The following is a 9,831-nucleotide window of genomic DNA, read 5'->3' as shown; positions in this document are numbered from 1 at the left end:
CATTACATTTACAGAGGAGGTCTACTGCTAAAATGACTGCCCTCGATCTGCCCTTCGCGGTGATACCTCACATGCATGGTGCAATTGCTGTTTACATATGACTCCAGACCGACGCTTGCGTTCGCCTTTGCGCAAGAGCAAGGGGGGACAGGGATGCTTTTTTTTTAATATATATTTATTTAGCTTTTTTTATTTTATTTGTAAACTGTTCCTTATTTTTTTTTATTTTTTAAAAATGTTATTGTTATCTCAGGAAATGTAAATATCCCTTATGATAGCAATAGTTAGTGACAGGTACTCCTTTTTTGTTCTTGTTGGACATGTATTGTAATCTTTTTTTTCATGCAGCCTGTTGGCTGAATGAAAAAAAGATTGATCGGTGGGTATGCCCCCCATTAGAATACCTCCCTTCATCCACCCACTTCTAATGATGGGCATACATGCACCATTTATATATGCCGAAGCATGGGGGCATCCTCCCGCAAAAAAGTTATGCCGCGTACACACGGTCGGACTTTTCCACGGGCAAGCCTCCGTAGGAATGTCGACCGTATATACGCGGCATTAGGAGCAAAATCGCTCCTCCGCCCCTAATTCCCCCATGCTTCGGCATATATGCTCTTTTTTTAATTGTGGTGGTGAAATCACCTCCTATCTATTTATCATTCATCCAGTGGCATACCAACTGGGGGGCTTTTGGCCCTGGGTGCCACACCTTTGGGGGGTGTCAGGACAACTGAGCTGTTCATGGTGCTGCAGTCCAAGAGCCCCGGTCTCCTGGCTGCTGCCACACCTGTTCCTATTGGGGAGACTCCTCCAGATGTAGGATATATCCTGCTAATTGACTGTATAGAATCCGCTTCGGGTGCCAAATATTCCAGGTACACCCCTGCTTGAGATCATGCCTCTCTCTGGACCCCTTTCCATAGCAATGCGTGTCTATGCACCCCCCTCCTAATCCTACATTTATATCCTCTACCTCCTTCTAATCAAACAAGATTGATAATGTGATCTCACCAGGGCTCGAGTCCTGCGGAGACGCATGGGGACGGCGTCCCTGCACTTTGTTCATAGCAGGAACACCGTTCCCGTTGCATGACTAGAGCCGCTTGAGCCGATCAGAGTCCATACCAGTACGTTGATGGTTCTTGTTGGACATGTATTGTAATCTTTTTTTTCATGCAGCCTCTTGGCTGAACGAAAAAAAGATTGATCGGTGGGTATGCCCACCATTAGAATACCTCCCTTCATCCACCCACTTCTAATGATGGGCATACATGCACCATTTATATATGCCGAAGCATGGGGGCATCCTCCCGCAAAAAAGTTATGCTGCGTACACACGGTCGGACTTTTCTATGCCGTGTACACATGGTCAGACTTTTCCACGTGAAAGCCTCTGTAGGAATGTCAACCATATATACACGGCATTAGGAGCAAAATCGCTCCTCCGCCCCTAATGCCCCCATGCTTCGGCATATATGCTCTTTTTTTAATTGTGGTGGTGAAATCACCTCCTATCTATCTATCATCCATCCAGTGGCATACCAACTGGGGGGCTTTTGGCCCTGGGTGCCACACCTTTGGGGGGTGTCAGGACAACTGAGCTGTTCATGGTGCTGCAGTCCAAGAGCCCCGGTCTCCTGGCTGCTGCCACACCTGTTCCTCTTGGAGAGACTCCTCCAGATGTAGGATATATCCTGCACCCCTCCTAATCTTAATTGACTGTATAGAATCCGCTTCGGGTGCCAAATATTCCAGGTACACCCCTGCTTGAGATCATGCCTCTCTCTGGACCCCTTTCCAGAGCATTGCGTGTCTATGTCTATGCACCCCCCTCCTAATCCTACATTTTTATCCTCTACCTCCTTCTAATCAAACAAGATTGATAATGTGATCTCACCAGGGCTCGAGTCCTGCGGAAACGCGTGGGGACGGCGTCCCTGCACTTTGTTCATAGCAGGAACACCGTTCCCGTTGCAGGACTAGAGCCGCTTGAGCCGATCAGAGTCCATACCAGTACGTTGATGGTTCTTGTTGGACATGTATTGTAATCTTTTTTTTCATGCAGCCTGTTGGCTGAAGGAAAAAAAGATTGATCGGTGGGTATGCCCACCATTAGAATACCTCCCTTCATCCACCCACTTCTAATGATGGGCATACATGCACCATTTATATATGCCGAAGCATGGGGGCATCCCCCCGCAAAAAAGTTATGCCGCGTACACACGGTCTGACTTTTCTATGCCGTGTACACATAGTCAGACTTTTCCACGGGAAAGCCTCTGTAGGAATGTCAACCGTATGTACGCGGCATTAGGAGCAAAATCGCTCCTCCGCCCCTAATGCCCCCATGCTTTGGCATATATGCTCTTTTTTTAACTGTGGTGGTGAAATCACCTCCTACAGCGTTGGAGTCGCGGCTTTATATATCGTGGGAGCAAACGCTGTTGCTGTCACGCTAAATAAATCGGCGCTGCAACTGAATGGCGTACCTGCTAAGAAAATGATGGTTAACATCAAAACAAAGTAACATTACAGTATAACAGTAAGATCATACCATACCTGCAAAGCAAATAGCAAAAAAAAAAAAAAAAGTAAAAAATAAAACATTTTTTAACGCAACCTGTGCCTAAAATATATATATGCCGAAGCATGGGGGCATCCTCCCGCAAAAAAGTTATGCCGCGTACACACGGTCCAACTTTTCCACGGGCAAGCCTCCGTAGCAATGTCGACCATATATACGCGGCATTAGGAGCAAAATTGCTCCTCCGCCCCTAATGCCCCCATGCTTCGGTATATATGCTCTTTTTTTAACTGTGGTGGTGAAATCACCTCCTACAGCGTTGGAGTCGCGGCTTTATATATCGTGGGAGCAAACGCTGTTGCTGTCACGCTAAATAAATCCGCGCTGCAACTGAATGGCGTACCTGCTAAGCAAATGATGGTTAACATTAAAACAAAGTAACATTACAGTATAACAGTAAGATCATACCATACCTGCAAAGCAAATACCAAAAAAAAACATAATGGGGTAGATTCAGGTAGCAATTGCGTCTGCGTAACCATAGTTACGCAGCGCAATTGCTTACTTGCGCTGGCGTTTCGAATGCTCCTGATTCAGGAACCTCGTTACGCCGACTGCAGCCTAAGATATGACTGGCATAAGGCTCTTATGCCGTCGTATCGTAGGCTACATTCTTACGATGGCCGCTAGGTGGCGTTCGCGTAGTTGTCAGCGTATAGTATGCAAATTGCATACTAACGCCGATTCACAACCCTACGCGAGCCCTGCGTACGCAGTTTACGTCGTTTGCGTTCGTCGGGTTTCGCGTAAGGCTGCCCCTGCTATTAGCAGGGGCAGCCAATGCTACGTATACCCGTCGTTTCCGCGACGCAAATTTAAAATTTAACGTCGTTTGCGTAAGTGAATCATGAATGGCGCTGGACGCCATTTACGTTCACTTTGAAGCAAATGACGTCCTTGCGACGTCATTTGCCGCAATTCACGTTCGGGAAAGTTTACCGACGGAGCATGCGCACTACGCTCGGCGCGAGAACGCGCCTAATTTAAATGATTCCCGCCCCCTACGGGATCATTTAAATTACGCGCCCTTACGCCGGGCAGTTTTCCGGAGCGCTCACGCAAATTACAGAGCTACAGCTCCGTGAATCAAGCGTAGCGCAGGTAATTTACGGAGGCGCAGCGGCAAAACGGTACGCTGCGCCTCCGTAAGAAAAGCGCAAAGCTACCTGAATCTACCCCAGTAAAAATAAAAAATAAATTTAACGCAACCTGTGCCTAAAATATATATATGCCGAAGCATGGGGGCATCCTCCCGCAAAAAAGTTATGCCGCGTACACACGGTCGGACTTTTCCACGGGCAAGCCTCCGTAGGAATGTCGACCGTATATACGCGGCATTAGGAGCAAAATCGCTCCTCCGCCCCTAATGCCCCCATGCTTCGGCATATATGCTCTTTTTTTAATTGTGGTGGTGAAATCACCTCCTATCTATCTATCATCCATCCAGTGGCATACCAACTGGGGGGCTTTTGGCCCTGGGTGCCACACCTTTGGGGGGTGTCAGGACAACTGAGCTGTTCATGGTGCTGCAGTCCAAGAGCCCCGGTCTCCTGGCTGCTGCCACACCTGTTCCTCTTGGAGAGACTCCTCCAGATGTAGGATATATCCTGCACCCCTCCTAATCCTAATTGACTGTATAGAATCCGCTTTGGGTGCCAAATATTCCAGGTACACCCCTGCTTGAGATCATGCCTCTCTCTGGACCCCTTTCCAGAGCATTGCGTGTCTATGTCTATGCACCCCCCTCCTAATCCTACATTTTTATCCTCTACCTCCTTCTAATCAAACAAGATTGATAATGTGATCTTACCAGGGCTCGAGTCCTGCGGAAACGCGTGGGGACGGCGTCCCTGCACTTTGTTCATAGCAGGAACACCGTTCCCGTTGCAGGACTAGAGCCGCTTGAGCCGATCGGCATATATGCTCTTTTTTTAATTGTGGTGGTGAAATCACCTCCTATCTATCTATCATCCATCCAATGGCATACCAACTGGGGGGCTTTTGGCCCTGGGTGCCACACCTTTAGGGGGTGTCAGGACAACTGAGCTGTTCATGGTGCTGCAGTCCAAGAGCCCCGGTCTCCTGGCTGCTGCCACACCTGTTCCTCTTGGAGAGACTCCTCCAGATGTAGGATATATCCTGCACCCCTCCTAATCCTAATTGACTGTATAGAATCCGCTTCGGGTGCCAAATATTCCAGGTACACCCCTGCTTGAGATCATGCCTCTCTCTGGACCCCCTTTCCAGAGCATTGCGTGTCTATGTCTATGCACCCCCCTCCTAATCCTACATTTTTATCCTCTACCTCCTTCTAATCAAACAAGATTGATAATGTGATCTCACCAGGGCTCGAGTCCTGCGGAAACGCATGGGGACGGCGTCCCTGCACTTTGTTCATAGCAGGAACACCGTTCCCGTTTCAGGACTAGAGCCGCTTGAGCCGATCAGAGTCCATACCAGTACGTTGATGGTTCTTGTTGGACATGTGTTGTAATCTTTTTTTTCATGCAGCCTGTTGGCTGAAGGAAAAAAAGATTGATCGGTGGGTATGCCCACCATTAGAATACCTCCCTTCATCCACCCACTTCTAATGATGGGCATACATGCACCATTTATATATGCTGAAGCATGGGGGCATCCTCCCGCAAAAAAGTTATGCCGCGTACACACGGTCGGACTTTTCTATGCCGTTTACACATGGTCAGACTTTTCCACGGGAAAGCCTCTGTAGGAATGTCAACCGTATGTACGCGGCATTAGGAGCAAAATCGCTCCCCCGCCCCTAATGCCCCCATGCTTCGGCATATATGCTCTTTTTTTAACTGTGGTGGTGAAATCACCTCCTACAGCACTGGAGTCACGGCTTTATATATATCGTGGGAGCAAACTCTGTTGCTGTCACGCTAAATAAATCCGCGCTGCAACTGATTGGCGTACCTGCTAAGCAAATGATGGTTAACATTAAAACAAAGTAACATTACAGTATAACAGTAAGATCATACCATACCTGCAAAGCAAATACCAAAAAAAAAACATAGTAAAAAATAAAAAAATTTTTAACGCAACCTGTGCCTAAAATATATATATGCCGAAGCATGGGGGCATCCTCCCGCAAAAAAGTTATGCCGCGTACACACGGTCGGACGTTTCCACGGGAAAGCCTCCGTAGGAATGTCGACCGTATATACGCGGCATTAGGAGCAAAATCGCTCTTCCGCCCCTAATGCCCCCATGCTTCGGCATATATGCTCTTTTTTTAACTGTGGTGGTGAAATCACCTCCTACAGCGTTGGAGTCGCGGCTTTATATATCGAGGGAGCAAACGCTGTTGCTGTCACGCTAAATAAATCGGCGCTGCAACTGAATGGCGTACCTGCTAAGCAAATGATGGTTAACATTAAAACAAAGTAACATTACAGTATAACAGTAAGATCATACCATACCTGCAAAGCAAATAGCAAAAAAAAAACATAGTAAAAAATAAAACATTTTTTAACGCAACCTGTGCCTAAAATATATATATGCCGAAGCATGGGGGCATCCTCGCGCAAAAAAGTTATGCCGCGTACACACGGTCGGACTTTTCCACGGGCAAGCCTCCGTAGGAATGTCGACCGTATATACGCGGCACTAGGAGCAAAATCGCTCCTCCGCCCCTAATGCCCCCATGCTTCAGCATATATGCTCTTTTTTTAATTGTGGTGGTGAAATCACCTCCTATCTATCTATCATCCATCCAGTGGCATTCCAACTGGGGGGCTTTTGGCCCTGGGTGCCACACCTTTGGGGGGTGTCAGGACAACTAAGCTGTTCATGGTGCTGCAGTCCAAGAGCCCCGGTCTCCTGGCTGCTGCCACACCTGTTCCTCTTGCAGAGACTCCTCCAGATGTAGGATATATCCTGCACCCCTCCTAATCCTAATTGACTGTATAGAATCCGCTTCGGGTGCCAAATATTCCAGGTACACCCCTGCTTGAGATCATGCCTCTCTCTGGACCCCCTTTCCAGAGCATTGCGTGTCTATGTCTATGCACCCCCCTCCTAATCCTACATTTTTATCCTCTACCTCCTTCTAATCAAACAAGATTGATAATGTGATCTCACCAGGGCTCGAGTCCTGCGGAAACGCATGGGGACGGCGTCCCTGCACTTTGTTCATAGCAGGAACACCGTTCCCGTTTCAGGACTAGAGCCGCTTGAGCCGATCAGAGTCCATACCAGTACGTTGATGGTTCTTGTTGGACATGTGTTGTAATCTTTTTTTTCATGCAGCCTGTTGGCTGAAGGAAAAAAAGATTGATCGGTGGGTATGCCCACCATTAGAATACCTCCCTTCATCCACCCACTTCTAATGATGGGCATACATGCACCATTTATATATGCTGAAGCATGGGGGCATCCTCCCGCAAAAAAAGTTATGCCGCGTATACACGGTCGGACTTTTCTATGCCGTTTACACATGATCAGACTTTTCCACGGGAAAGCCTCTGTAGGAATGTCAACCGTATGTACGCGGCATTAGGAGCAAAATCGCTCCCCCGCCCCTAATGCCCCCATGCTTCGGCATATATGCTCTTTTTTTAACTGTGGTGGTGAAATCACCTCCTACAGCACTGGAGTCACGGCTTTATATATATCGTGGGAGCAAACTCTGTTGCTGTCACGCTAAATAAATCCGCGCTGCAACTGATTGGCGTACCTGCTAAGCAAATGATGGTTAACATTAAAACAAAGTAACATTACAGTATAACAGTAAGATCATACCATACCTGCAAAGCAAATACCAAAAAAAAAACATAGTAAAAAATAAAAAAATTTTTAACGCAACCTGTGCCTAAAATATATATATGCCGAAGCATGGGGGCATCCTCCCGCAAAAAAGTTATGCCGCGTACACACGGTCGGACGTTTCCACGGGCAAGCCTTCGTAGGAATGTCGACCGTATATACGCGGCATTAGGAGCAAAATCGCTCTTCCGCCCCTAATGCCCCCATGCTTCGGCATATATGCTCTTTTTTTAACTGTGGTGGTGAAATCACCTCCTACAGCGTTGGAGTCGCGGCTTTATATATCGAGGGAGCAAACGCTGTTGCTGTCACGCTAAATAAATCCGCGCTGCAACTGAATGGCGTACCTGCTAAGCAAATGATGGTTAACATTAAAACAAAGTAACATTACAGTATAACAGTAAGATCATACCATACCTGCAAAGCAAATAGCAAAAAAAAAAACATAGTAAAAAATAAAACATTTTTTAACGCAACCTGTGCCTAAAATATATATATGCCGAAGCATGGGGGCATCCTCCCGCAAAAAAGTTATGCCGCGTACACACGGTCGGACTTTTCCACAGGCAAGCCTCCGTAGGAATGTCGACCGTATATACGTGGCACTAGGAGCAAAATCGCTCCTCCGCCCCTAATGCCCCCATGCTTCAGCATATATGCTCTTTTTTTAATTGTGGTGGTGAATTCACCTCCTATCTATCTATCATCCATCCAGTGGCATTCCAACTGGGGGGCTTTTGGCCCTGGGTGCCACACCTTTGGGGGGTGTCAGGACAACTGAGCTGTTCATGGTGCTGCAGTCCAAGAGCCCCGGTCTCCTGGCTGCTGCCACACCTGTTCCTCTTGGAGAGACTCCTCCAGATGTAGGATATATCCTGCACCCCTCCTAATCCTAATTGACTGTATAGAATCCGCTTCGGGTGCCAAATATTCCAGGTACACCCCTGCTTGAGATCATGCCTCTCTCTGGACCCCCTTTCCAGAGCATTGCGTGTCTATGTCTATGCACCCCCCTCCTAATCCTACATTTTTATCCTCTACCTCCTTCTAATCAAACAAGATTGATAATGTGATCTCACCAGGGCTCGAGTCCTGCGGAAACGCGTGGGGACGGCGTCCCTGCACTTTGTTCATAGCAGGAACACCGTTCCCGTTGCAGGACTAGAGCCGCTTGAGCCGATCAGAGTCCATACCAGTACGTTGATGGTTCTTGTTGGACATGTATTGTAATCTTTTTTTTCATGCAGCCTGTTGGCTGAAGGAAAAAAAGATTGATTGGTGGGTATGCCCACCATTAGAATACCTCCCTTCATCCACCCACTTCTAATGATGGGCATACATGCACCATTTATATATGCTGAAGCATGGGGGCATCCTCCCGCAAAAAAGTTATGCCGCGTACACACGGTCGGACTTTTCTATGCCGTTTACACATGGTCAGACTTTTCCACGGAAAAGCCTCTGTAGGAATGTCAACCGTATGTACGCGGCATTAGGAGCAAAAACGCTCCTCCGCCCCTAATGCCCCCATGCTTCGGCATATATGCTCTTTTTTTAACTGTGGTGGTGAAATCACCTCCTACAGCACTGGAGTCACGGCTTTATATATATCGTGGGAGCAAACGCTGTTGCTGTCACGCTAAATAAATCCGCGCTCCAACTGAATGGCATACCTGCTAAGCAAATGATGGTTAACATTAAAACAAAGTAACATTACAGTATAACAGTAAGATCATACCATACCTGCAAAGCAAATACCAAAAAAAAACATAGTAAAAAATAAAAAATTTTTTAACGCAACCCGTGCCTAAAATGTATATATGCCGAAGCATGGGGGCATCCTCCCGCAAAAAAGTTATGCTGCGTACACATGGTCGGACTTTTCCACGGGCAAGCCTCCGTAGGAATGTCGACCGTATATACGCGGCATTAGGAGCAAAATCGCTCCTCCGCCCCAAATGCCCCCATGCTTCAGCATATATGCTCTTTTTTTAACTGTGGTGGTAAAATCACCTCCTATCTATCTATCATTCATCCAGTGGCATACCAACTGGGGGGCTTTTGGCCCTGGGTGGCACACCTTTGGGGGGTGTCAGGACAACTGAGCTGTTTATGGTGCTGCAGTCCAAGAGCCCCGGTCTCCTGGCTGCTGCCACACCTGTTCCTCTTGGAGAGACTCCTCCAGATGTAGGATATATCCTGCACCCCTCCTAATCCTAATTGACTGTATAGAATCCACTTCGGGTGCCAAATATTCCAGGTACACCCCTGCTTGAGATCATGCCTTTCTCTGGACCCCTTTCCAGAGCATTGTGTGTCTATGTCTATGCACCCCCCTCCTAATCCTACATTTTTATCCTCTACCTCCTTCTAATCAAATAAGATTGATAATGTGATCTCACCAGGGCTCGAGTCCTGCGGAAACGCGTGGGAACGGCGTCCCTGCACTTTGT

The sequence above is a fragment of the Rana temporaria genome, chromosome 2 (genome assembly GCF_905171775.1).
Source record: "Rana temporaria chromosome 2, aRanTem1.1, whole genome shotgun sequence".
Lineage (NCBI taxonomy): Eukaryota > Metazoa > Chordata > Amphibia > Anura > Ranidae > Rana > Rana temporaria.
The sequence above is the reverse complement of the archived record's forward strand: the minus strand, read 5'-3'. Positions refer to the sequence as shown.